The sequence below is a fragment of the Phalangium opilio genome, unplaced genomic scaffold (assembly GCF_054372755.1).
Source record: "Phalangium opilio isolate 3A_F unplaced genomic scaffold, DU_Popi_V2 ptg000024l_1, whole genome shotgun sequence".
Taxonomy (NCBI): Eukaryota; Metazoa; Arthropoda; class Arachnida; order Opiliones; family Phalangiidae; genus Phalangium; species Phalangium opilio.
In genome coordinates, this window is record NW_028324155.1 from 11,863,902 (window position 1) to 11,884,217 (window position 20,316).

Consider the following 20,316-nt stretch of genomic DNA (forward strand, 5'->3'; position numbering starts at 1 on the left):
CATATCTAGTGGAATTTAAAAGAGGAAATAAAAGTGAAAAAGCCAACGGCACGCTGTGTTCCCAAGTACTGACTGCGCTCGACGCTGCTTAACTTCGGTAATCGGACGAGAACCGGTGTTTTCAGCGTGATATGGCCGTTGCCGAGAGTGCTAGTTAATAATTCGAATTTAATTAACCTTCATATTTATAAAACAATAACAAAAAGAAAATATGTTTGCTTTTTTCAAATCTATTGGAATTTAAAGAGGAAAAAAATTAAAGGCCAACGGCACGCAGTGTTCCTAAGTGGTCTCCCTCCCAAGTACTGACTGCGCTCGACGCTGGTTAACTTCGGTGATCGGACGAGAACCGGTGTATTTAGCGTGATATGGCCGTTGCCGAGAGTGCTATTTAATAATTTGAATTTAATTAACCTTCATCTTTATAAAACAATAACAAAAAGAAGATTAGTTTGGTTTTTTCATATCTGGTGGAATTTAAAAGAGGAAACAAAAGTGAAAAAGCCAACGGCACGCAGAGTTTCCAAGTACTGACTGCGCTCGACGCTGCTTAACTTCGGTGATCGGACGAGAACCGGTGTTTTCAGCGTGATATGGCCGTTGCCGAGAGTGCTAGATAATAATTCGAATTTAAATTAAGTGAGACAAATTAACCTTCAACTTTTTAAAACAATAACAAAAAGAAAATAAGTTTGCTTTTTTCATATCTGGTGGAATTTAAAAGAGGAAACAAAAGTGAAAAAGCCAATGGCACGCAGAGTTTCCAAGTACTGACTGCGCTCGACGCTGCTTAACTTCGGTGATCGGACGAGAACCGGTGTTTTCAGCGTGATATGGCCGTTGCCGAGAGTGCTAGATAATAATTCGAATTTAAATTAAGTGAGACAAATTAACCTTCATCTTTTTAAAACAATAACAAAAAGAAAATATGTTTGCTTTTTTCATATCTATTGGAATTTAAAAGAGGAAAAAATGTGAAAACGCCAACGGCACGCAGTGTTCCTAAGTGGTCTCCCTCCCAAGTACTGACTGCGCTCGACGCTGCTTAACTTCGGTGATCGGACGTGAACCGGTGTTTTCAGCGTGATATGGCCGTTGCCGAGAGTGCTATTTAATAATTTGAATTTAATTAACCATCATCTTTATAAAACAATAACAAAAATAAGATATGTTTGCTTTTTTCATATCTGGTGGAATTTAAAAGAGGAAACAAAAGTGAAAAAGCCAACGGCACGCAGAGTTTCCAGGTACTGACTGCGCTCGACGCTGCTTAACTTCGGTGATCGGACGAGAACCGGTGTTTTCAGCGTGATATGGCCGTTGCCGAGAGTGCTAGACAATAATTCGAATTTAAATTAAGTGAGACAAATTAACCTTCATCTTTTAAAACAATAACTAAAAGAAAATAAGTTTGCTTTTTTCATATCTATTGGAATATAAAAGAGGAAAAAAAATTGAAAAAGCCAACGGCACGCAGTGTTCCTATGTGGTCTCCCTCCCGAGTACTGACTGCGCTCGACGCTGCTTAACTTCGGTGATCGGACGAGAACCGGTGTTTTCAGTGTGATATGGCCGTTGCCGAGAGTGCTATTTAATAATTTCAATTTAATTAACCTTCATCTTTATAAAACAATAACAAAAAGAAGATATGTTTGCTTTTTTCATATCTGGTGGAATTTAAAAGAGGAAACAAAAAGGAAAAAGCCAACGGCACGCAGAGTTTCCAAGTACTGACTGCGCTCGACGCTGCTTAACTTCGGTGATCGGACGAGAACCGTTGTATTCAGCGTGATATGGCCGTTGCCGAGAGTGCTAGTTAATAATTTGAATTTAATTAACTTTCATCTCTATAAAACAATATCAAAAAGAAGATATGTTTGCTTTTTTCATATCTAGTGGAATTTAAAAGAGGAAATAAAAGTGAAAAAGCCAACGGCACGCTGTGTTCCCAAGTACTGACTGCGCTCGACGCTGCTTAACTTCGGTAATCGGACGAGAACCGGTGTTTTCAGCGTGATATGGCCGTTGCCGAGAGTGCTAGTTAATAATTCGAATTTAATTAACCTTCATATTTATAAAACAATAACAAAAAGAAAATATGTTTGCTTTTTTCAAATCTATTGGAATTTAAAGAGGAAAAAAATTAAAGGCCAACGGCACGCAGTGTTCCTAAGTGGTCTCCCTCCCAAGTACTGACTGCGCTCGACGCTGGTTAACTTCGGTGATCGGACGAGAACCGGTGTATTTAGCGTGATATGGCCGTTGCCGAGAGTGCTATTTAATAATTTGAATTTAATTAACCTTCATCTTTATAAAACAATAACAAAAAGAAGATTAGTTTGGTTTTTTCATATCTGGTGGAATTTAAAAGAGGAAACAAAAGTGAAAAAGCCAACGGCACGCAGAGTTTCCAAGTACTGACTGCGCTCGACGCTGCTTAACTTCGGTGATCGGACGAGAACCGGTGTTTTCAGCGTGATATGGCCGTTGCCGAGAGTGCTAGATAATAATTCGAATTTAAATTAAGTGAGACAAATTAACCTTCAACTTTTTAAAACAATAACAAAAAGAAAATAAGTTTGCTTTTTTCATATCTGGTGGAATTTAAAAGAGGAAACAAAAGTGAAAAAGCCAATGGCACGCAGAGTTTCCAAGTACTGACTGCGCTCGACGCTGCTTAACTTCGGTGATCGGACGAGAACCGGTGTTTTCAGCGTGATATGGCCGTTGCCGAGAGTGCTAGATAATAATTCGAATTTAAATTACGTGAGACAAATTAACCTTCATCTTTTTAAAACAATAACAAAAAGAAAATATGTTTGCTTTTTTCATATCTATTGGAATTTAAAAGAGGAAAAAATGTGAAAACGCCAACGGCACGCAGTGTTCCTAAGTGGTCTCCCTCCCAAGTACTGACTGCGCTCGACGCTGCTTAACTTCGGTGATTGGACGAGAACCGGTGTTTTCAGCGTGATATGGCCGTTGCCGAGAGTGCTAGATAATAATTCGAATTTAAATTAAGTGAGACAAATTAACCTTCAACTTTTTAAAACAATAACAAAAAGAAAATAAGTTTGCTTTTTTCATATCTGGTGGAATTTAAAAGAGGAAACAAAAGTGAAAAAGCCAATGGCACGCAGAGTTTCCAAGTACTGACTGCGCTCGACGCTGCTTAACTTCGGTGATTGGACGAGAACCGGTGTTTTCAGCGTGATATGGCCGTTGCCGAGAGTGCTAGATAATAATTCGAATTTAAATTAAGTGAGACAAATTAACCTTCATCTTTTTAAAACAATAACAAAAAGAAAATATGTTTGCTTTTTTCATATCTATTGGAATTTAAAAGAGGAAAAAATGTGAAAACGCCAACGGCACGCAGTGTTCCTAAGTGGTCTCCCTCCCAAGTACTGACTGCGCTCGACGCTGCTTAACTTCGGTGATCGGACGTGAACCGGTGTTTTCAGCGTGATATGGCCGTTGCCGAGAGTGCTATTTAATAATTTGAATTTAATTAACCTTCATCTTTATAAAACAATAACAAAAATAAGATATGTTTGCTTTTTTCATATCTGGTGGAATTTAAAAGAGGAAACAAAAGTGAAAAAGCCAACGGCACGCAGAGTTTCCAGGTACTGACTGCGCTCGACGCTGCTTAACTTCGGTGATCGGACGAGAACCGGTGTTTTCAGCGTGATATGGCCGTTGCCGAGAGTGCTAGACAATAATTCGAATTTAAATTAAGTGAGACAAATTAACCTTCATCTTTTAAAACAATAACTAAAAGAAAATAAGTTTGCTTTTTTCATATCTATTGGAATATAAAAGAGGAAAAAAAATTGAAAAAGCCAACGGCACGCAGTGTTCCTATGTGGTCTCCCTCCCGAGTACTGACTGCGCTCGACGCTGCTTAACTTCGGTGATCGGACGAGAACCGGTGTTTTCAGTGTGATATGGCCGTTGCCGAGAGTGCTATTTAATAATTTGAATTTAATTAACCTTCATCTTTATAAAACAATAACAAAAAGAAGATATGTTTGCTTTTTTCATATCTGGTGGAATTTAAAAGAGGAAACAAAAAGGAAAAAGCCAACGGCACGCTGTGTTCCCAAGTACTGACTGCGCTCGACGCTGCTTAACTTCGGTGATCGGACGAGAACCGTTGTATTCAGCGTGATATGGCCGTTGCCGAGAGTGCTAGTTAATAATTTGAATTTAATTAACTTTCATCTCTATAAAACAATATCAAAAAGAAGATATGTTTGCTTTTTTCATATCTAGTGGAATTTAAAAGAGGAAATAAAAGTGAAAAAGCCAACGGCACGCTGTGTTCCCAAGTACTGACTGCGCTCGACGCTGCTTAACTTCGGTAATCGGACGAGAACCGGTGTTTTCAGCGTGATATGGCCGTTGCCGAGAGTGCTAGTTAATAATTCGAATTTAATTAACCTTCATATTTATAAAAAAATAACAAAAAGAAAATATGTTTGCTTTTTTCAAATCTATTGGAATTTAAAGAGGAAAAAAATTAAAGGCCAACGGCACGCAGTGTTCCTAAGTGGTCTCCCTCCCAAGTACTGACTGCGCTCGACGCTGGTTAACTTCGGTGATCGGACGAGAACCGGTGTATTTAGAGTGATATGGCCGTTGCCGAGAGTGCTATTTAATAATTTAAATTTAATTAACCTTCATCTTTATAAAACAATAACAAAAAGAAGATTAGTTTGGTTTTTTCATATCTGGTGGAATTTAAAAGAGGAAACAAAAGTGAAAAAGCCAACGGCACGCAGAGTTTCCAAGTACTGACTGCGCTCGACGCTGCTTAACTTCGGTGATCGGACGAGAACCGGTGTTTTCAGCGTGATATGGCCGTTGCCGAGAGTGCTAGATAATAATTCGAATTTAAATTAAGTGAGACAAATTAACCTTCAACTTTTTAAAACAATAACAAAAAGAAAATAAGTTTGCTTTTTTCATATATGGTGGAATTTAAAAGAGGAAACAAAAGTGAAAAAGCCAATGGCACGCAGAGTTTCCAAGTACTGACTGCGCTCGACGCTGCTTAACTTCGGTGATCGGACGAGAACCGGTGTTTTCAGCGTGATATGGCCGTTGCCGAGAGTGCTAGATAATAATTCGAATTTAAATTACGTGAGACAAATTAACCTTCATCTTTTTAAAACAATAACAAAAAGAAAATATGTTTGCTTTTTTCATATCTATTGGAATTTAAAAGAGGAAAAAATGTGAAAACGCCAACGGCACGCAGTGTTCCTAAGTGGTCTCCCTCCCAAGTACTGACTGCGCTCGACGCTGCTTAACTTCGGTGATCGGACGTGAACCGGTGTTTTAAGCGTGATATGGCCGTTGCCGAGAGTGCTATTTAATAATTTGAATTTAATTAACCTTCATCTTTATAAAACAATAACAAAAAGAAGATATGTTTGCTTTTTTCATATCTGGTGGAATTTAAAAGAGGAAACAAAAAGGAAAAAGCCAACGGCACGCTGTGTTCCCAAGTACTGACTGCGCTCGACGCTGCTTAACTTCGGTGATCGGACGAGAACCGTTGTATTCAGCGTGATATGGCCGTTGCCGAGAGTGCTAGTTAATAATTTGAATTTAATTAACTTTCATCTCTATAAAACAATATCAAAAAGAAGATATGTTTGCTTTTTTCATATCTAGTGGAATTTAAAAGAGGAAATAAAAGTGAAAAAGCCAACGGCACGCTGTGTTCCCAAGTACTGACTGCGCTCGACGCTGCTTAACTTCGGTAATCGGACGAGAACCGGTGTTTTCAGCGTGATATGGCCGTTGCCGAGAGTGCTAGTTAATAATTCGAATTTAATTAACCTTCATATTTATAAAAAAATAACAAAAAGAAAATATGTTTGCTTTTTTCAAATCTATTGGAATTTAAAGAGGAAAAAAATTAAAGGCCAACGGCACGCAGTGTTCCTAAGTGGTCTCCCTCCCAAGTACTGACTGCGCTCGACGCTGGTTAACTTCGGTGATCGGACGAGAACCGGTGTATTTAGAGTGATATGGCCGTTGCCGAGAGTGCTATTTAATAATTTAAATTTAATTAACCTTCATCTTTATAAAACAATAACAAAAAGAAGATTAGTTTGGTTTTTTCATATCTGGTGGAATTTAAAAGAGGAAACAAAAGTGAAAAAGCCAACGGCACGCAGAGTTTCCAAGTACTGACTGCGCTCGACGCTGCTTAACTTCGGTGATCGGACGAGAACCGGTGTTTTCAGCGTGATATGGCCGTTGCCGAGAGTGCTAGATAATAATTCGAATTTAAATTACGTGAGACAAATTAACCTTCATCTTTTTAAAACAATAACAAAAAGAAAATATGTTTGCTTTTTTCATATCTATTGGAATTTAAAAGAGGAAAAAATGTGAAAACGCCAACGGCACGCAGTGTTCCTAAGTGGTCTCCCTCCCAAGTACTGACTGCGCTCGACGCTGCTTAACTTCGGTGATTGGACGAGAACCGGTGTTTTCAGCGTGATATGGCCGTTGCCGAGAGTGCTAGATAATAATTCGAATTTAAATTAAGTGAGACAAATTAACCTTCAACTTTTTAAAACAATAACAAAAAGAAAATAAGTTTGCTTTTTTCATATCTGGTGGAATTTAAAAGAGGAAACAAAAGTGAAAAAGCCAATGGCACGCAGAGTTTCCAAGTACTGACTGCGCTCGACGCTGCTTAACTTCGGTGATTGGACGAGAACCGGTGTTTTCAGCGTGATATGGCCGTTGCCGAGAGTGCTAGATAATAATTCGAATTTAAATTAAGTGAGACAAATTAACCTTCATCTTTTTAAAACAATAACAAAAAGAAAATATGTTTGCTTTTTTCATATCTATTGGAATTTAAAAGAGGAAAAAATGTGAAAACGCCAACGGCACGCAGTGTTCCTAAGTGGTCTCCCTCCCAAGTACTGACTGCGCTCGACGCTGCTTAACTTCGGTGATCGGACGTGAACCGGTGTTTTCAGCGTGATATGGCCGTTGCCGAGAGTGCTATTTAATAATTTGAATTTAATTAACCTTCATCTTTATAAAACAATAACAAAAATAAGATATGTTTGCTTTTTTCATATCTGGTGGAATTTAAAAGAGGAAACAAAAGTGAAAAAGCCAACGGCACGCAGAGTTTCCAGGTACTGACTGCGCTCGACGCTGCTTAACTTCGGTGATCGGACGAGAACCGGTGTTTTCAGCGTGATATGGCCGTTGCCGAGAGTGCTAGACAATAATTCGAATTTAAATTAAGTGAGACAAATTAACCTTCATCTTTTAAAACAATAACTAAAAGAAAATAAGTTTGCTTTTTTCATATCTATTGGAATATAAAAGAGGAAAAAAAATTGAAAAAGCCAACGGCACGCAGTGTTCCTATGTGGTCTCCCTCCCGAGTACTGACTGCGCTCGACGCTGCTTAACTTCGGTGATCGGACGAGAACCGGTGTTTTCAGTGTGATATGGCCGTTGCCGAGAGTGCTATTTAATAATTTGAATTTAATTAACCTTCATCTTTATAAAACAATAACAAAAAGAAGATATGTTTGCTTTTTTCATATCTGGTGGAATTTAAAAGAGGAAACAAAAAGGAAAAAGCCAACGGCACGCTGTGTTCCCAAGTACTGACTGCGCTCGACGCTGCTTAACTTCGGTGATCGGACGAGAACCGTTGTATTCAGCGTGATATGGCCGTTGCCGAGAGTGCTAGTTAATAATTTGAATTTAATTAACTTTCATCTCTATAAAACAATATCAAAAAGAAGATATGTTTGCTTTTTTCATATCTAGTGGAATTTAAAAGAGGAAATAAAAGTGAAAAAGCCAACGGCACGCTGTGTTCCCAAGTACTGACTGCGCTCGACGCTGCTTAACTTCGGTAATCGGACGAGAACCGGTGTTTTCAGCGTGATATGGCCGTTGCCGAGAGTGCTAGTTAATAATTCGAATTTAATTAACCTTCATATTTATAAAAAAATAACAAAAAGAAAATATGTTTGCTTTTTTCAAATCTATTGGAATTTAAAGAGGAAAAAAATTAAAGGCCAACGGCACGCAGTGTTCCTAAGTGGTCTCCCTCCCAAGTACTGACTGCGCTCGACGCTGGTTAACTTCGGTGATCGGACGAGAACCGGTGTATTTAGAGTGATATGGCCGTTGCCGAGAGTGCTATTTAATAATTTAAATTTAATTAACCTTCATCTTTATAAAACAATAACAAAAAGAAGATTAGTTTGGTTTTTTCATATCTGGTGGAATTTAAAAGAGGAAACAAAAGTGAAAAAGCCAACGGCACGCAGAGTTTCCAAGTACTGACTGCGCTCGACGCTGCTTAACTTCGGTGATCGGACGAGAACCGGTGTTTTCAGCGTGATATGGCCGTTGCCGAGAGTGCTAGATAATAATTCGAATTTAAATTAAGTGAGACAAATTAACCTTCAACTTTTTAAAACAATAACAAAAAGAAAATAAGTTTGCTTTTTTCATATATGGTGGAATTTAAAAGAGGAAACAAAAGTGAAAAAGCCAATGGCACGCAGAGTTTCCAAGTACTGACTGCGCTCGACGCTGCTTAACTTCGGTGATCGGACGAGAACCGGTGTTTTCAGCGTGATATGGCCGTTGCCGAGAGTGCTAGATAATAATTCGAATTTAAATTACGTGAGACAAATTAACCTTCATCTTTTTAAAACAATAACAAAAAGAAAATATGTTTGCTTTTTTCATATCTATTGGAATTTAAAAGAGGAAAAAATGTGAAAACGCCAACGGCACGCAGTGTTCCTAAGTGGTCTCCCTCCCAAGTACTGACTGCGCTCGACGCTGCTTAACTTCGGTGATCGGACGTGAACCGGTGTTTTAAGCGTGATATGGCCGTTGCCGAGAGTGCTATTTAATAATTTGAATTTAATTAACCTTCATCTTTATAAAACAATAACAAAAATAAGATATGTTTGCTTTTTTCATATCTGGTGGAATTTAAAAGAGGAAACAAAAGTGAAAAAGCCAACGGCACGCAGAGTTTCCAGGTACTGACTGCGCTCGACGCTGCTTAACTTCGGTGATCGGACGAGAACCGGTGTTTTCAGCGTGATATGGCCGTTGCCGAGAGTGCTAGACAATAATTCGAATTTAAATTAAGTGAGACAAATTAACCTTCATCTTTTAAAACAATAACTAAAAGAAAATAAGTTTGCTTTTTTCATATCTATTGGAATATAAAAGAGGAAAAAAAATTGAAAAAGCCAACGGCACGCAGTGTTCCTATGTGGTCTCCCTCCCGAGTACTGACTGCGCTCGACGCTGCTTAACTTCGGTGATCGGACGAGAACCGGTGTTTTCAGTGTGATATGGCCGTTGCCGAGAGTGCTATTTAATAATTTGAATTTAATTAACCTTCATCTTTATAAAACAATAACAAAAAGAAGATATGTTTGCTTTTTTCATATCTGGTGGAATTTAAAAGAGGAAACAAAAAGGAAAAAGCCAACGGCACGCTGTGTTCCCAAGTACTGACTGCGCTCGACGCTGCTTAACTTCGGTGATCGGACGAGAACCGTTGTATTCAGCGTGATATGGCCGTTGCCGAGAGTGCTAGTTAATAATTTGAATTTAATTAACTTTCATCTCTATAAAACAATATCAAAAAGAAGATATGTTTGCTTTTTTCATATCTAGTGGAATTTAAAAGAGGAAATAAAAGTGAAAAAGCCAACGGCACGCTGTGTTCCCAAGTACTGACTGCGCTCGACGCTGCTTAACTTCGGTAATCGGACGAGAACCGGTGTTTTCAGCGTGATATGGCCGTTGCCGAGAGTGCTAGTTAATAATTCGAATTTAATTAACCTTCATATTTATAAAACAATAACAAAAAGAAAATATGTTTGCTTTTTTCATATCTATTGGAATTTAAAGAGGAAAAAAATTAAAGGCCAACGGCACGCAGTGTTCCTAAGTGGTCTCCCTCCCAAGTACTGACTGCGCTCGACGCTGGTTAACTTCGGTGATCGGACGAGAACCGGTGTATTTAGCGTGATATGGCCGTTGCCGAGAGTGCTAGTTAATAATTTGAATTTAATTAACTTTCATCTCTATAAAACAATATCAAAAAGAAGATATGTTTGCGTTTTTCATATCTAGTGGAATTTAAAAGAGGAAATAAAAGTGAAAAAGCCAACGGCACGCTGTGTTCTCAAGTACTGACTGCGCTAGACGCTGCTTAACTTCGGTAATCGGACGAGAACCGGTGTTTTCAGCGTGATATGGCCGTTGCCGAGAGTGCTAGATAATAATTCGAATTTAAATTAAGTGAGACAAATTAACCTTCATCTTTTTAAAACAATAACAAAAAGAAAATAAGTTTGCTTTTTTCAAATCTGGTGGAATTTAAAAGAGGAAACAAAAGTGAAAAAGCCAACGGCACGCAGAGTTTCCAAGTACTGACTGCGCTCGACGCTGCTTAACTTCGGTGATCGGACGAGAACCGGTGTTTTCAGCGTGATATGGCCGTTGCCGAGAGTGCTAGATAATAGTTCGAATTTAAATTAAGTGAGACAAATTAACCTTCATCTTTTAAAACAATAACTAAAAGAAAATAAGTTTGCTTTTTTCATATCTATTGGAATTTAAAAGAGGAAAAAAAAGGTGAAAAAGCCAACGGCACGCAGTGTTCCTATGTGGTCTCCCTCCCGAGTACTGACTGCGCTCGACGCTGCTTAACTTCGGTGATCGGACGAGAACCGGTGTTTTCAGTGTGATATGGCCGTTGCCGAGAGTGCTATTTAATAATTTGAATTTAATTAACCTTCATCTTTATAAAACAATAACAAAAAGAAGATATGTTTGCTTTTTTCATATCTGGTGGAATTTAAAAGAGGAAAGAAAAAGGAAAAAGCCAACGGCACGCTGTGTTCCCAAGTACTGACTGCGCTCGACGCTGCTTAACTTCGGTGATCGGACGAGAACCGTTGTATTCAGCGTGATATGGCCGTTGCCGAGAGTGCTAGTTAATAATTTGAATTTAATTAACTTTCATCTCTATAAAACAATATCAAAAAGAAGATATGTTTGCTTTTTTCATATCTAGTGGAATTTAAAAGAGGAAATAAAAGTGAAAAAGCCAACGGCACGCTGTGTTCCCAGGTACTGACTGCGCTCGACGCTGATTAACTTCGGTAATCGGACGAGAACCGGTGTTTTCAGCGTGATATGGCCGTTGCCGAGAGTGCTAGTTAATAATTTGAATTTAATTAACTTTCATCTCTATAAAACAATATCAAAAAGAAGATATGTTTGCTTTTTTCATATCTAGTGGAATTTAAAAGAGGAAATAAAAGTGAAAAAGCCAACGGCACGCTGTGTTCCCAAGTACTGACTGCGCTCGACGCTGCTTAACTTCGGTAATCGGACGAGAACCGGTGTTTTCAGCGTGATATGGCCGTTGCCGAGAGTGCTAGTTAATAATTCGAATTTAATTAACCTTCATATTTATAAAACAATAACAAAAACAAAATATGTTTGCTTTTTTCAAATCTGTTGGAATTTAAAGAGGAAAAAAAATTAAAGGCCAACGGCACGCAGTGTTCCTAAGTGGTCTCCCTCCCAAGTACTGACTGCGCTCGACGCTGGTTAACTTCGGTGATCGGACGAGAACCGGTGTATTTAGCGTGATATGGCCGTTGCCGAGAGTGCTATTTAATAATTTGAATTTAATTAACCTTCATCTTTATAAAACAATAACAAAAAGAAGATTAGTTTGGTTTTTTCATATCTGGTGGAATTTAAAAGAGGAAACAAAAGTGAAAAAGCCAACGGTACGCAGAGTTTCCAAGTACTGACTGCGCTCGACGCTGCTTAACTTCGGTGATCGGACGAGAACCGGTGTTTTCAGCGTGATATGGCCGTTGCCGAGAGTGCTAGATAATAATTCGAATTTAAATTAAGTGAGACAAATTAACCTTCATCTTTTTAAAACAATAACAAAAAGAAAATATGTTTGCTTTTTTCATATCTATTGGAATTTAAAAGAGGAAAAAATGTGAAAACGCCAACGGCACGCAGTGTTCCTAAGTGGTCTCCCTCCCAAGTACTGACTGCGCTCGACGCTGCTTAACTTCGGTGATCGGACGTGAACCGGTGTTTTCAGCGTGATATGGCCGTTGCCGAGAGTGCTATTTAATAATTTGAATTTAATTAACCTTCATCTTTATAAAACAATAACAAAAATAAGATATGTTTGCTTTTTTCATATCTGGTGGAATTTAAAAGAGGAAACAAAAGTGAAAAAGCCAACGGCACGCAGAGTTTCCAGGTACTGACTGCGCTCGACGCTGCTTAACTTCGGTGATCGGACGAGAACCGGTGTTTTCAGCGTGATATGGCCGTTGCCGAGAGTGCTAGACAATAATTCGAATTTAAATTAAGTGAGACAAATTAACCTTCATCTTTTAAAACAATAACTAAAAGAAAATAAGTTTGCTTTTTTCATATCTATTGGAATATAAAAGAGGAAAAAAAATTGAAAAAGCCAACGGCACGCAGTGTTCCTATGTGGTCTCCCTCCCGAGTACTGACTGCGCTCGACGCTGCTTAACTTCGGTGATCGGACGAGAACCGGTGTTTTCAGTGTGATATGGCCGTTGCCGAAAGTGCTATTTAATAATTTGAATTTAATTAACCTTCATCTTTATAAAACAATAACAAAAAGAAGATATGTTTGCTTTTTTCATATCTGGTGGAATTTAAAAGAGGAAACAAAAAGGAAAAAGCCAACGGCACGCTGTGTTCCCAAGTACTGACTGCGCTCGACGCTGCTTAACTTCGGTGATCGGACGAGAACTGTTGTATTCAGCGTGATATGGCCGTTGCCGAGAGTGCTAGTTAATAATTTGAATTTAATTAACTTTCATCTCTATAAAACAATATCAAAAAGAAGATATGTTTGCTTTTTTCATATCTAGTGGAATTTAAAAGAGGAAATAAAAGTGAAAAAGCCAACGGCACGCTGTGTTCCCAAGTACTGACTGCGCTCGACGCTGCTTAACTTCGGTAATCGGACGAGAACTGGTGTTTTCAGCGTGATATGGCCGTTGCCGAGAGTGCTAGTTAATAATTCGAATTTAATTAACCTTCATATTTATAAAACAATAACAAAAAGAAAATATGTTTGCTTTTTTCATATCTATTGGAATTTAAAGAGGAAAAAAATTAAAGGCCAACGGCACGCAGTGTTCCTAAGTGGTCTCCCTCCCAAGTACTGACTGCGCTCGACGCTGGTTAACTTCGGTGATCGGACGAGAACCGGTGTATTTAGCGTGATATGGCCGTTGCCGAGACTGCTAGTTCATAATTTGAATTTAATTAACTTTCATCTCTATAAAACAATATCAAAAAGAAGATATGTTTGCGTTTTTCATATCTAGTGGAATTTAAAAGAGGAAATAAAAGTGAAAAAGCCAACGGCACGCTGTGTTCTCAAGTACTGACTGCGCTAGACGCTGCTTAACTTCGGTAATCGGACGAGAACCGGTGTTTTCAGCGTGATATGGCCGTTGCCGAGAGTGCTAGATAATAATTCGAATTTAAATTAAGTGAGACAAATTAACCTTCATCTTTTTAAAACAATAACAAAAAGAAAATAAGTTTGCTTTTTTCAAATCTGGTGGAATTTAAAAGAGGAAACAAAAGTGAAAAAGCCAACGGCACGCAGAGTTTCCAAGTACTGACTGCGCTCGACGCTGCTTAACTTCGGTGATCGGACGAGAACCGGTGTTTTCAGCGTGATATGGCCGTTGCCGAGAGTGCTAGATAATAATTCGAATTTAAATTAAGTGAGACAAATTAACCTTCATCTTTTTAAAACAATAACAAAAAGAAAAAAAGTTTGCTTTTTTTATATCTATTGGAATTTAAAAGAGGAAAAAAAATTGAAAAAGCCAACGGCACGCAGTGTTCCAATGTGGTCTCCCTCCCGAGTACTGACTGCGCTCGACGCTGCTTAACTTCGGTGATCGGACGAGAACCGGTGTTTTCAGTGTGATATGGCCGTTGCCGAGAGTGCTATTTAATAATTTGAATTTAATTAACCTTCATCTTTATAAAACAATAACAAAAAGAAGATATGTTTGCTTTTTTCATATCTAGTGGAATTTAAAAGAGGAAATAAAAGTGAAAAAGCCAACGGCACGCTGTGTTCCCAAGTACTGACTGCGCTCGACGCTGCTTAACTTCGGTAATCGGACGAGAACCGGTGTTTTCAGCGTGATATGGCCGTTGCCGAGAGTGCTAGATAATAATTCGAATTTAAATTAAGTGAGACAAATTAACCTTCATCTTTTTAAAACAATAACAAAAAGAAAATAAGTTTGCTTTTTTCATATCTGGTGGAATTTAAAAGAGGAAACAAAACTGAAAAAGCCAACGGCACGCAGAGTTTCCAAGTACTGACTGCGCTCGACGCTGCTTAACTTCGGTGATCGGACGAGAACCGGTGTTTTCAGCGTGATATGGCCGTTGCCGAGAGTGCTAGATAATAATTCGAATTTAAATTAAGTGAGACAAATTAACCTTCATCTTTTAAAACAATAACTAAAAGAAAATAAGTTTTCTTTTTTCATATCTATTGGAATTTAAAAGAGGAAAAAAAATTGAAAAAGTCAACGGCACGCAGTGTTCCTATGTCGTCTCTCTCCCGAGTACTGACTGCGCTCGACGCTGCTTAACTTCGGTGATCGGACGAGAACCGGTGTTTTCAGTGTGATATGGCCGTTGCCGAGAGTGCTTTTTAATAATTTGAATTTAATTAACCTTCATCTTTATAAAACAATAACAAAAAGAAGATATGTTTGCTTTTTTCATATCTGGTGGAATTTAAAAGAGGAAACAAAAAGGAAAAAGCCAACGGCACGCTGTGTTCCCAAGTACTGACTGCGCTCGACGCTGCTTAACTTCGGTGATCGGACGAGAACCGTTGTATTCAGCGTGATATGGCCGTTGCCGAGAGTGCTAGTTAATAATTTGAATTTAATTAACTTTCATCTCTATAAAACAATATCAAAAAGAAGATATGTTTGCTTTTTTCATATATAGTGGAATTTAAAAGAGGAAATAAAAGTGAAAAAGCCAACGGCACGCTGTGTTCCCAAGTACTGACTGCGCTCGACGCTGCTTAACTTCGGTGATCGGACGAGAACCGGTGTTTTCAGCGTGATATGGCCGTTGCCGAGAGTGCTAGATAATAATTCGAATTTAAATTAAGTGAGACAAATTAACCTTCATCTTTTTAAAACAATAACAAAAAGAAAATAAGTTTGCTTTTTTCATATCTGGTGGAATTTAAAAGAGGAAACAAAAGTGAAAAAGCCAACGGCACGCAGAGTTTCCAAGTACTGACTGCGCTCGACGCTGCTTAACTTCGGTGATCGGACGAGAACCGGTGTTTTCAGCGTGATATGGCCGTTGCCGAGAGTGCTAGATAATAATTCGAATTTAAATTAAGTGAGACAAATTAACCTTCATTTTTTTAAAACAATAACAAAAGAAAATATGTTTGCTTTTTTTCATATCTATTGGAATTTAAAAGAGGAAAAAAAATTAAAGGCCAACGGCACGCAGTGTTCCTAAGTGGTCTCCCTCCCAAGTACTGACTGCGCTCGACGCTGCTTAACTTCGGTGATCGGACGAGAACCGGTGTATTCAGCGTGATATGGCCGTTGCCGAGAGTGCTAGTTAATATTTTGAATTTAATTATTTTTCATCTCTATAAAACAATATCAAAAAGAAGATATGTTTGCTTTTTTCATATCTAGTGGAATTTAAAAGAGGAAATAAAAGTGAAAAAGCCAACGGCACGCTGTGTTCCCAAGTACTGACTGCGCTCGACGCTGCTTAACTTCGGTGATCGGACGAGAACCGGTGTTTTCAGCGTGATATGGCCGTTGCCGAGAGTGCTAGATAATAATTCGAATTTAAATTAAGTGAGACAAATTAACCTTCATCTTTTTAAAACAATAACAAAAAGAAAATAAGTTTGCTTTTTTCATATCTGGTGGAATTTAAAAGAGGAAACAAAAGTGAAAAAGCCAAGGGCACGCAGAGTTTCCAAGTACTGACTGCGCTCGACGCTGCTTAACTTCGGTGATCGGACGAGAACCTGTGTTTTCAGCGTGATATGGCCGTTGCCGAGAGTGCTAGATAATAATTCGAATTTAAATTAAGTGAGACAAATTAACCTTCATCTTTTTAAAACAATAACAAAAAGAAAATATGTTTGCTTTTTTCATATCTATTGGAATTTAAAAGAGGAAAAAAATTAAAGGCCAACGGCACGCAGTGTTCCTAAGTGGTCTCCCTCCCAAGTACTGACTGCGCTCGACGCTGCTTAACTTCGGTGATCGGACGTGAACCGGTGTTTTCAGCGTGATATGGCCGTTGCCGAGAGTGCTATTTAATAATTTGAATTTAATTAACCTTCATCTTTATAAAACAATAACAAAAAGAAGATATGTTTGGTTTTTTCATATCTGGTGGAATTTAAAAGAGGAAACAAAAGTGAAAAAGCCAACGGCACGCAGAGTTTCCAAGTACTGACTGCGCTCGACGCTGCTTAACTTCGGTAATCGGACGAGAACCGGTGTTTTCAGCGTGATATGGCCGTTGCCGAGAGTGCTAGTTAATAATTTGAATTTAATTAACTTTCATCTCTATAAAACAATATCAAAAAGAAGATATGTTTGCTTTTTTCATATCTAGTGGAATTTAAAAGAGGAAATAATAGTGAAAAAGCCAACGGCACGCTGTGTTCCCAAGTACTGACTGCGCTCGACGCTGCTTAACTTCGGTGATCGGACGTGAACCGGTGTTTTCAGCGTGATATGGCCGTTGCCGAGAGTGCTATTTAATAATTTGAATTAAATGAACCTTCTTCTTTATAAAACAATAACAAAAATAAGATATGTTTGCTTTTTTCATATCTGGTGGAATTTAAAAGAGGAAACAAAAGTGAAAAAGCCAACGGCACGCAGAGTTTCCAAGTACTGACTGCGCTCGACGCTGCTTAACTTCGGTGATCGGACGAGAACCGGTGTTTTCAGCGTGATATGGCCGTTGCCGAGAGTGCTAGATAATAATTCGAATTTAAATTAAGTGAGACAAATTAACCTTCATCTTTTTAAAACAATAACAAAAAGAAAATAAGTTTGCTTTTTTCATATCTGGTGGAATTTAAAAGAGGAAACAAAAGTGAAAAAGCCAACGGCACGCAGAGTTTCCAGGTACTGACTGCGCTCGACGCTGCTTAACTTCGGTGATCGGACGAGAACCGGTGTTTTCAGCGTGATATGGCCGTTGCCGAGAGTGCTAGACAATAATTCGAATTTAAATTAAGTGAGACAAATTAACCTTCATTTTTTTAAAACAATAACAAAAAGAAAATATGTTTGCTTTTTTCATATCTATTGGAATTTAAAAGAGGAAAAAAAATTAAAGGCCAACGGCACGCAGTGTTCCTAAGTGGTCTCCCTCCCAAGTACTGACTGCGCTCGACGCTGCTTAACTTCGGTGATCGGACGTGAACCGGGGTTTTCAGCGTGATATGGCCGTTGCCGAGAGTGCTATTTAATAATTTGAATTAAATGAACCTTCTTCTTTATAAAACAATAACAAAAATAAGATATGTTTGCTTTTTTCATATCTGGTGGAATTTAAAAGAGGAAATAAAAGTGAAAAAGCCAACGGCACGCTGTGTTCCCAAGTACTGACTGCGCTCGACGCTGCTTAACTTCGGTGATCGGACGAGAACCGGTGTTTTCAGCGTGATATGGCCGTTGCCGAGAGTGCTAGATAATAATTCGAATTTAAATTAAGTGAGACAAATTAACCTTCATCTTTTTAAAACAATAACAAAAAGAAAATAAGTTTGCTTTTTTCATATCTGGTGGAATTTAAAAGAGGAAACAAAAGTGAAAAAGCCAAGGGCACGCAGAGTTTCCAAGTACTGACTGCGCTCGACGCTGCTTAACTTCGGTGATCGGACGAGAACCTGTGTTTTCAGCGTGATATGGCCGTTGCCGAGAGTGCTAGATAATAATTCGAATTTAAATTAAGTGAGACAAATTAACCTTCATCTTTTTAAAACAATAACAAAAAGAAAATATGTTTGCTTTTTTCATATCTATTGGAATTTAAAAGAGGAAAAAAATTAAAGGCCAACGGCACGCAGTGTTCCTAAGTGGTCTCCCTCCCAAGTACTGACTGCGCTCGACGCTGCTTAACTTCGGTGATCGGACGTGAACCGGTGTTTTCAGCGTGATATGGCCGTTGCCGAGAGTGCTATTTAATAATTTGAATTTAATTAACCTTCATCTTTATAAAACAATAACAAAAAGAAGATATGTTTGGTTTTTTCATATCTGGTGGAATTTAAAAGAGGAAACAAAAGTGAAAAAGCCAACGGCACGCAGAGTTTCCAAGTACTGACTGCGCTCGACGCTGCTTAACTTCGGTAATCGGACGAGAACCGGTGTTTTCAGCGTGATATGGCCGTTGCCGAGAGTGCTAGTTAATAATTTGAATTTAATTAACTTTCATCTCTATAAAACAATATCAAAAAGAAGATATGTTTGCTTTTTTCATATCTAGTGGAATTTAAAAGAGGAAATAATAGTGAAAAAGCCAACGGCACGCTGTGTTCCCAAGTACTGACTGCGCTCGACGCTGCTTAACTTCGGTGATCGGACGTGAACCGGTGTTTTCAGCGTGATATGGCCGTTGCCGAGAGTGCTATTTAATAATTTGAATTAAATGAACCTTCTTCTTTATAAAACAATAACAAAAATAAGATATGTTTGCTTTTTTCATATCTGGTGGAATTTAAAAGAGGAAACAAAAGTGAAAAAGCCAAGGGCACGCAGAGTTTCCAAGTACTGACTGCGCTCGACGCTGCTTAACTTCGGTGATCGGACGAGAACCTGTGTTTTCAGCGTGATATGGCCGTTGCCGAGAGTGCTAGATAATAATTCGAATTTAAATTAAGTGAGACAAATTAACCTTCATCTTTTTAAAACAATAACAAAAAGAAAATATGTTTGCTTTTTTCATATCTATTGGAATTTAAAAGAGGAAAAAAATTAAAGGCCAACGGCACGCAGTGTTCCTAAGTGGTCTCCCTCCCAAGTACTGACTGCGCTCGACGCTGCTTAACTTCGGTGATCGGACGTGAACCGGTGTTTTCAGCGTGATATGGCCGTTGCCGAGAGTGCTATTTAATAATTTGAATTTAATTAACCTTCATCTTTATAAAACAATAACAAAAAGAAGATATGTTTGGTTTTTTCATATCTGGTGGAATTTAAAAGAGGAAACAAAAGTGAAAAAGCCAACGGCACGCAGAGTTTCCAAGTACTGACTGCGCTCGACGCTGCTTAACTTCGGTAATCGGACGAGAACCGGTGTTTTCAGCGTGATATGGCCGTTGCCGAGAGTGCTAGTTAATAATTTGAATTTAATTAACTTTCATCTCTATAAAACAATATCAAAAAGAAGATATGTTTGCTTTTTTCATATCTAGTGGAATTTAAAAGAGGAAATAATAGTGAAAAAGCCAACGGCACGCTGTGTTCCCAAGTACTGACTGCGCTCGACGCTGCTTAACTTCGGTGATCGGACGTGAACCGGTGTTTTCAGCGTGATATGGCCGTTGCCGAGAGTGCTATTTAATAATTTGAATTAAATGAACCTTCTTCTTTATAAAACAATAACAAAAATAAGATATGTTTGCTTTTTTCATATCTGGTGGAATTTAAAAGAGGAAACAAAAGTGAAAAAGCCAACGGCACGCAGAGTTTCCAAGTACTGACTGCGCTCGACGCTGCTTAACTTCGGTGATCGGACGAGAACCGGTGTTTTCAGCGTGATATGGCCGTTGCCGAGAGTGCTAGATAATAATTCGAATTTAAATTAAGTGAGACAAATTAACCTTCATCTTTTTAAAACAATAACAAAAAGAAAATAAGTTTGCTTTTTTCATATCTGGTGGAATTTAAAAGAGGAAACAAAAGTGAAAAAGCCAAGGGCACGCAGAGTTTCCAAGTACTGACTGCGCTCGACGCTGCTTAACTTCGGTGATCGGACGAGAACCTGTGTTTTCAGCGTGATATGGCCGTTGCCGAGAGTGCTAGATAATAATTCGAATTTAAATTAAGTGAGACAAATTAACCTTCATCTTTTTAAAACAATAACAAAAAGAAAATATGTTTGCTTTTTTCATATCTATTGGAATTTAAA

General features: G+C 38.4%; 16 non-coding genes and 59 pseudogenes across 16 annotated transcripts; all 75 read right to left on the minus strand.

The window, feature by feature from the left end:
• Positions 1-40: 40 nt before the first annotated feature.
• On the minus strand, positions 41-143 carry LOC149694378 (5S ribosomal RNA; annotated as a pseudogene).
• A 118-nt stretch (positions 144-261) lies between these two features.
• Positions 262-380, minus strand: LOC149694379 (5S ribosomal RNA; annotated as a pseudogene).
• Positions 381-502: 122 nt separating this feature from the next.
• LOC149694380 (5S ribosomal RNA) lies at positions 503-605 on the minus strand (annotated as a pseudogene).
• A 137-nt stretch (positions 606-742) lies between these two features.
• On the minus strand, positions 743-845 carry LOC149694381 (5S ribosomal RNA; annotated as a pseudogene).
• Positions 846-981: 136 nt separating this feature from the next.
• On the minus strand, positions 982-1,100 carry LOC149694382 (5S ribosomal RNA). Its single transcript, XR_016383160.1, has one exon. It is a non-coding gene; the product is annotated as a 5S ribosomal RNA (ribosomal RNA).
• A 122-nt stretch (positions 1,101-1,222) lies between these two features.
• Positions 1,223-1,325, minus strand: LOC149694383 (5S ribosomal RNA; annotated as a pseudogene).
• A 136-nt stretch (positions 1,326-1,461) lies between these two features.
• Positions 1,462-1,580, minus strand: LOC149694384 (5S ribosomal RNA). The gene has a single exon (XR_016383306.1). It is a non-coding gene; the product is annotated as a 5S ribosomal RNA (ribosomal RNA).
• A 122-nt stretch (positions 1,581-1,702) lies between these two features.
• LOC149694385 (5S ribosomal RNA) lies at positions 1,703-1,805 on the minus strand (annotated as a pseudogene).
• A 122-nt stretch (positions 1,806-1,927) lies between these two features.
• Positions 1,928-2,030, minus strand: LOC149694386 (5S ribosomal RNA; annotated as a pseudogene).
• A 118-nt stretch (positions 2,031-2,148) lies between these two features.
• Positions 2,149-2,267, minus strand: LOC149694387 (5S ribosomal RNA; annotated as a pseudogene).
• Positions 2,268-2,389: 122 nt separating this feature from the next.
• On the minus strand, positions 2,390-2,492 carry LOC149694388 (5S ribosomal RNA; annotated as a pseudogene).
• Positions 2,493-2,629: 137 nt separating this feature from the next.
• Positions 2,630-2,732, minus strand: LOC149694389 (5S ribosomal RNA; annotated as a pseudogene).
• A 136-nt stretch (positions 2,733-2,868) lies between these two features.
• On the minus strand, positions 2,869-2,987 carry LOC149694390 (5S ribosomal RNA; annotated as a pseudogene).
• A 376-nt stretch (positions 2,988-3,363) lies between these two features.
• On the minus strand, positions 3,364-3,482 carry LOC149694391 (5S ribosomal RNA). The gene has a single exon (XR_016383161.1). It is a non-coding gene; the product is annotated as a 5S ribosomal RNA (ribosomal RNA).
• A 122-nt stretch (positions 3,483-3,604) lies between these two features.
• LOC149694392 (5S ribosomal RNA) lies at positions 3,605-3,707 on the minus strand (annotated as a pseudogene).
• Positions 3,708-3,843: 136 nt separating this feature from the next.
• LOC149694393 (5S ribosomal RNA) lies at positions 3,844-3,962 on the minus strand. Its single transcript, XR_016383307.1, has one exon. It is a non-coding gene; the product is annotated as a 5S ribosomal RNA (ribosomal RNA).
• A 122-nt stretch (positions 3,963-4,084) lies between these two features.
• LOC149694394 (5S ribosomal RNA) lies at positions 4,085-4,187 on the minus strand (annotated as a pseudogene).
• Positions 4,188-4,309: 122 nt separating this feature from the next.
• LOC149694395 (5S ribosomal RNA) lies at positions 4,310-4,412 on the minus strand (annotated as a pseudogene).
• A 118-nt stretch (positions 4,413-4,530) lies between these two features.
• LOC149694396 (5S ribosomal RNA) lies at positions 4,531-4,649 on the minus strand (annotated as a pseudogene).
• A 122-nt stretch (positions 4,650-4,771) lies between these two features.
• LOC149694397 (5S ribosomal RNA) lies at positions 4,772-4,874 on the minus strand (annotated as a pseudogene).
• Positions 4,875-5,011: 137 nt separating this feature from the next.
• LOC149694398 (5S ribosomal RNA) lies at positions 5,012-5,114 on the minus strand (annotated as a pseudogene).
• A 136-nt stretch (positions 5,115-5,250) lies between these two features.
• On the minus strand, positions 5,251-5,369 carry LOC149694399 (5S ribosomal RNA; annotated as a pseudogene).
• Positions 5,370-5,491: 122 nt separating this feature from the next.
• Positions 5,492-5,594, minus strand: LOC149694400 (5S ribosomal RNA; annotated as a pseudogene).
• Positions 5,595-5,716: 122 nt separating this feature from the next.
• On the minus strand, positions 5,717-5,819 carry LOC149694401 (5S ribosomal RNA; annotated as a pseudogene).
• Positions 5,820-5,937: 118 nt separating this feature from the next.
• On the minus strand, positions 5,938-6,056 carry LOC149694402 (5S ribosomal RNA; annotated as a pseudogene).
• A 122-nt stretch (positions 6,057-6,178) lies between these two features.
• Positions 6,179-6,281, minus strand: LOC149694403 (5S ribosomal RNA; annotated as a pseudogene).
• A 136-nt stretch (positions 6,282-6,417) lies between these two features.
• On the minus strand, positions 6,418-6,536 carry LOC149694404 (5S ribosomal RNA; annotated as a pseudogene).
• A 376-nt stretch (positions 6,537-6,912) lies between these two features.
• Positions 6,913-7,031, minus strand: LOC149694405 (5S ribosomal RNA). The gene has a single exon (XR_016383162.1). It is a non-coding gene; the product is annotated as a 5S ribosomal RNA (ribosomal RNA).
• Positions 7,032-7,153: 122 nt separating this feature from the next.
• LOC149694406 (5S ribosomal RNA) lies at positions 7,154-7,256 on the minus strand (annotated as a pseudogene).
• Positions 7,257-7,392: 136 nt separating this feature from the next.
• Positions 7,393-7,511, minus strand: LOC149694407 (5S ribosomal RNA). The gene has a single exon (XR_016383308.1). It is a non-coding gene; the product is annotated as a 5S ribosomal RNA (ribosomal RNA).
• A 122-nt stretch (positions 7,512-7,633) lies between these two features.
• On the minus strand, positions 7,634-7,736 carry LOC149694408 (5S ribosomal RNA; annotated as a pseudogene).
• A 122-nt stretch (positions 7,737-7,858) lies between these two features.
• LOC149694409 (5S ribosomal RNA) lies at positions 7,859-7,961 on the minus strand (annotated as a pseudogene).
• Positions 7,962-8,079: 118 nt separating this feature from the next.
• Positions 8,080-8,198, minus strand: LOC149694410 (5S ribosomal RNA; annotated as a pseudogene).
• Positions 8,199-8,320: 122 nt separating this feature from the next.
• LOC149694411 (5S ribosomal RNA) lies at positions 8,321-8,423 on the minus strand (annotated as a pseudogene).
• Positions 8,424-8,560: 137 nt separating this feature from the next.
• Positions 8,561-8,663, minus strand: LOC149694412 (5S ribosomal RNA; annotated as a pseudogene).
• Positions 8,664-8,799: 136 nt separating this feature from the next.
• Positions 8,800-8,918, minus strand: LOC149694413 (5S ribosomal RNA; annotated as a pseudogene).
• A 122-nt stretch (positions 8,919-9,040) lies between these two features.
• Positions 9,041-9,143, minus strand: LOC149694414 (5S ribosomal RNA; annotated as a pseudogene).
• Positions 9,144-9,279: 136 nt separating this feature from the next.
• Positions 9,280-9,398, minus strand: LOC149694415 (5S ribosomal RNA). Its single transcript, XR_016383309.1, has one exon. It is a non-coding gene; the product is annotated as a 5S ribosomal RNA (ribosomal RNA).
• Positions 9,399-9,520: 122 nt separating this feature from the next.
• Positions 9,521-9,623, minus strand: LOC149694416 (5S ribosomal RNA; annotated as a pseudogene).
• Positions 9,624-9,745: 122 nt separating this feature from the next.
• LOC149694417 (5S ribosomal RNA) lies at positions 9,746-9,848 on the minus strand (annotated as a pseudogene).
• A 118-nt stretch (positions 9,849-9,966) lies between these two features.
• Positions 9,967-10,085, minus strand: LOC149694418 (5S ribosomal RNA; annotated as a pseudogene).
• A 362-nt stretch (positions 10,086-10,447) lies between these two features.
• LOC149694419 (5S ribosomal RNA) lies at positions 10,448-10,550 on the minus strand (annotated as a pseudogene).
• A 137-nt stretch (positions 10,551-10,687) lies between these two features.
• LOC149694420 (5S ribosomal RNA) lies at positions 10,688-10,806 on the minus strand. The gene has a single exon (XR_016383310.1). It is a non-coding gene; the product is annotated as a 5S ribosomal RNA (ribosomal RNA).
• Positions 10,807-10,928: 122 nt separating this feature from the next.
• On the minus strand, positions 10,929-11,031 carry LOC149694421 (5S ribosomal RNA; annotated as a pseudogene).
• A 347-nt stretch (positions 11,032-11,378) lies between these two features.
• On the minus strand, positions 11,379-11,481 carry LOC149694422 (5S ribosomal RNA; annotated as a pseudogene).
• A 119-nt stretch (positions 11,482-11,600) lies between these two features.
• On the minus strand, positions 11,601-11,719 carry LOC149694423 (5S ribosomal RNA; annotated as a pseudogene).
• Positions 11,720-11,841: 122 nt separating this feature from the next.
• LOC149694424 (5S ribosomal RNA) lies at positions 11,842-11,944 on the minus strand (annotated as a pseudogene).
• A 136-nt stretch (positions 11,945-12,080) lies between these two features.
• On the minus strand, positions 12,081-12,199 carry LOC149694425 (5S ribosomal RNA). Its single transcript, XR_016383163.1, has one exon. It is a non-coding gene; the product is annotated as a 5S ribosomal RNA (ribosomal RNA).
• A 122-nt stretch (positions 12,200-12,321) lies between these two features.
• LOC149694426 (5S ribosomal RNA) lies at positions 12,322-12,424 on the minus strand (annotated as a pseudogene).
• Positions 12,425-12,560: 136 nt separating this feature from the next.
• Positions 12,561-12,679, minus strand: LOC149694427 (5S ribosomal RNA). Its single transcript, XR_016383312.1, has one exon. It is a non-coding gene; the product is annotated as a 5S ribosomal RNA (ribosomal RNA).
• Positions 12,680-13,247: 568 nt separating this feature from the next.
• On the minus strand, positions 13,248-13,366 carry LOC149694428 (5S ribosomal RNA; annotated as a pseudogene).
• A 362-nt stretch (positions 13,367-13,728) lies between these two features.
• LOC149694429 (5S ribosomal RNA) lies at positions 13,729-13,831 on the minus strand (annotated as a pseudogene).
• A 137-nt stretch (positions 13,832-13,968) lies between these two features.
• Positions 13,969-14,087, minus strand: LOC149694430 (5S ribosomal RNA). The gene has a single exon (XR_016383343.1). It is a non-coding gene; the product is annotated as a 5S ribosomal RNA (ribosomal RNA).
• A 122-nt stretch (positions 14,088-14,209) lies between these two features.
• LOC149694431 (5S ribosomal RNA) lies at positions 14,210-14,312 on the minus strand (annotated as a pseudogene).
• Positions 14,313-14,449: 137 nt separating this feature from the next.
• LOC149694432 (5S ribosomal RNA) lies at positions 14,450-14,552 on the minus strand (annotated as a pseudogene).
• Positions 14,553-14,688: 136 nt separating this feature from the next.
• LOC149694433 (5S ribosomal RNA) lies at positions 14,689-14,807 on the minus strand (annotated as a pseudogene).
• A 122-nt stretch (positions 14,808-14,929) lies between these two features.
• On the minus strand, positions 14,930-15,032 carry LOC149694434 (5S ribosomal RNA; annotated as a pseudogene).
• Positions 15,033-15,154: 122 nt separating this feature from the next.
• LOC149694435 (5S ribosomal RNA) lies at positions 15,155-15,257 on the minus strand (annotated as a pseudogene).
• Positions 15,258-15,394: 137 nt separating this feature from the next.
• Positions 15,395-15,497, minus strand: LOC149694436 (5S ribosomal RNA; annotated as a pseudogene).
• Positions 15,498-15,632: 135 nt separating this feature from the next.
• Positions 15,633-15,751, minus strand: LOC149694437 (5S ribosomal RNA). The gene has a single exon (XR_016383079.1). It is a non-coding gene; the product is annotated as a 5S ribosomal RNA (ribosomal RNA).
• A 122-nt stretch (positions 15,752-15,873) lies between these two features.
• Positions 15,874-15,976, minus strand: LOC149694438 (5S ribosomal RNA; annotated as a pseudogene).
• Positions 15,977-16,350: 374 nt separating this feature from the next.
• On the minus strand, positions 16,351-16,469 carry LOC149694439 (5S ribosomal RNA). The gene has a single exon (XR_016383098.1). It is a non-coding gene; the product is annotated as a 5S ribosomal RNA (ribosomal RNA).
• Positions 16,470-16,591: 122 nt separating this feature from the next.
• Positions 16,592-16,694, minus strand: LOC149694440 (5S ribosomal RNA; annotated as a pseudogene).
• A 122-nt stretch (positions 16,695-16,816) lies between these two features.
• Positions 16,817-16,919, minus strand: LOC149694441 (5S ribosomal RNA; annotated as a pseudogene).
• Positions 16,920-17,041: 122 nt separating this feature from the next.
• Positions 17,042-17,144, minus strand: LOC149694442 (5S ribosomal RNA; annotated as a pseudogene).
• Positions 17,145-17,281: 137 nt separating this feature from the next.
• On the minus strand, positions 17,282-17,384 carry LOC149694443 (5S ribosomal RNA; annotated as a pseudogene).
• Positions 17,385-17,519: 135 nt separating this feature from the next.
• On the minus strand, positions 17,520-17,638 carry LOC149694444 (5S ribosomal RNA). Its single transcript, XR_016383282.1, has one exon. It is a non-coding gene; the product is annotated as a 5S ribosomal RNA (ribosomal RNA).
• A 122-nt stretch (positions 17,639-17,760) lies between these two features.
• On the minus strand, positions 17,761-17,863 carry LOC149694445 (5S ribosomal RNA; annotated as a pseudogene).
• Positions 17,864-18,237: 374 nt separating this feature from the next.
• Positions 18,238-18,356, minus strand: LOC149694446 (5S ribosomal RNA). The gene has a single exon (XR_016383100.1). It is a non-coding gene; the product is annotated as a 5S ribosomal RNA (ribosomal RNA).
• A 122-nt stretch (positions 18,357-18,478) lies between these two features.
• Positions 18,479-18,581, minus strand: LOC149694447 (5S ribosomal RNA; annotated as a pseudogene).
• Positions 18,582-18,703: 122 nt separating this feature from the next.
• Positions 18,704-18,806, minus strand: LOC149694448 (5S ribosomal RNA; annotated as a pseudogene).
• A 359-nt stretch (positions 18,807-19,165) lies between these two features.
• On the minus strand, positions 19,166-19,284 carry LOC149694449 (5S ribosomal RNA). The gene has a single exon (XR_016383101.1). It is a non-coding gene; the product is annotated as a 5S ribosomal RNA (ribosomal RNA).
• A 122-nt stretch (positions 19,285-19,406) lies between these two features.
• LOC149694450 (5S ribosomal RNA) lies at positions 19,407-19,509 on the minus strand (annotated as a pseudogene).
• A 122-nt stretch (positions 19,510-19,631) lies between these two features.
• Positions 19,632-19,734, minus strand: LOC149694451 (5S ribosomal RNA; annotated as a pseudogene).
• A 122-nt stretch (positions 19,735-19,856) lies between these two features.
• On the minus strand, positions 19,857-19,959 carry LOC149694452 (5S ribosomal RNA; annotated as a pseudogene).
• Between the last annotated feature and the right edge of the window lie 357 nt (positions 19,960-20,316).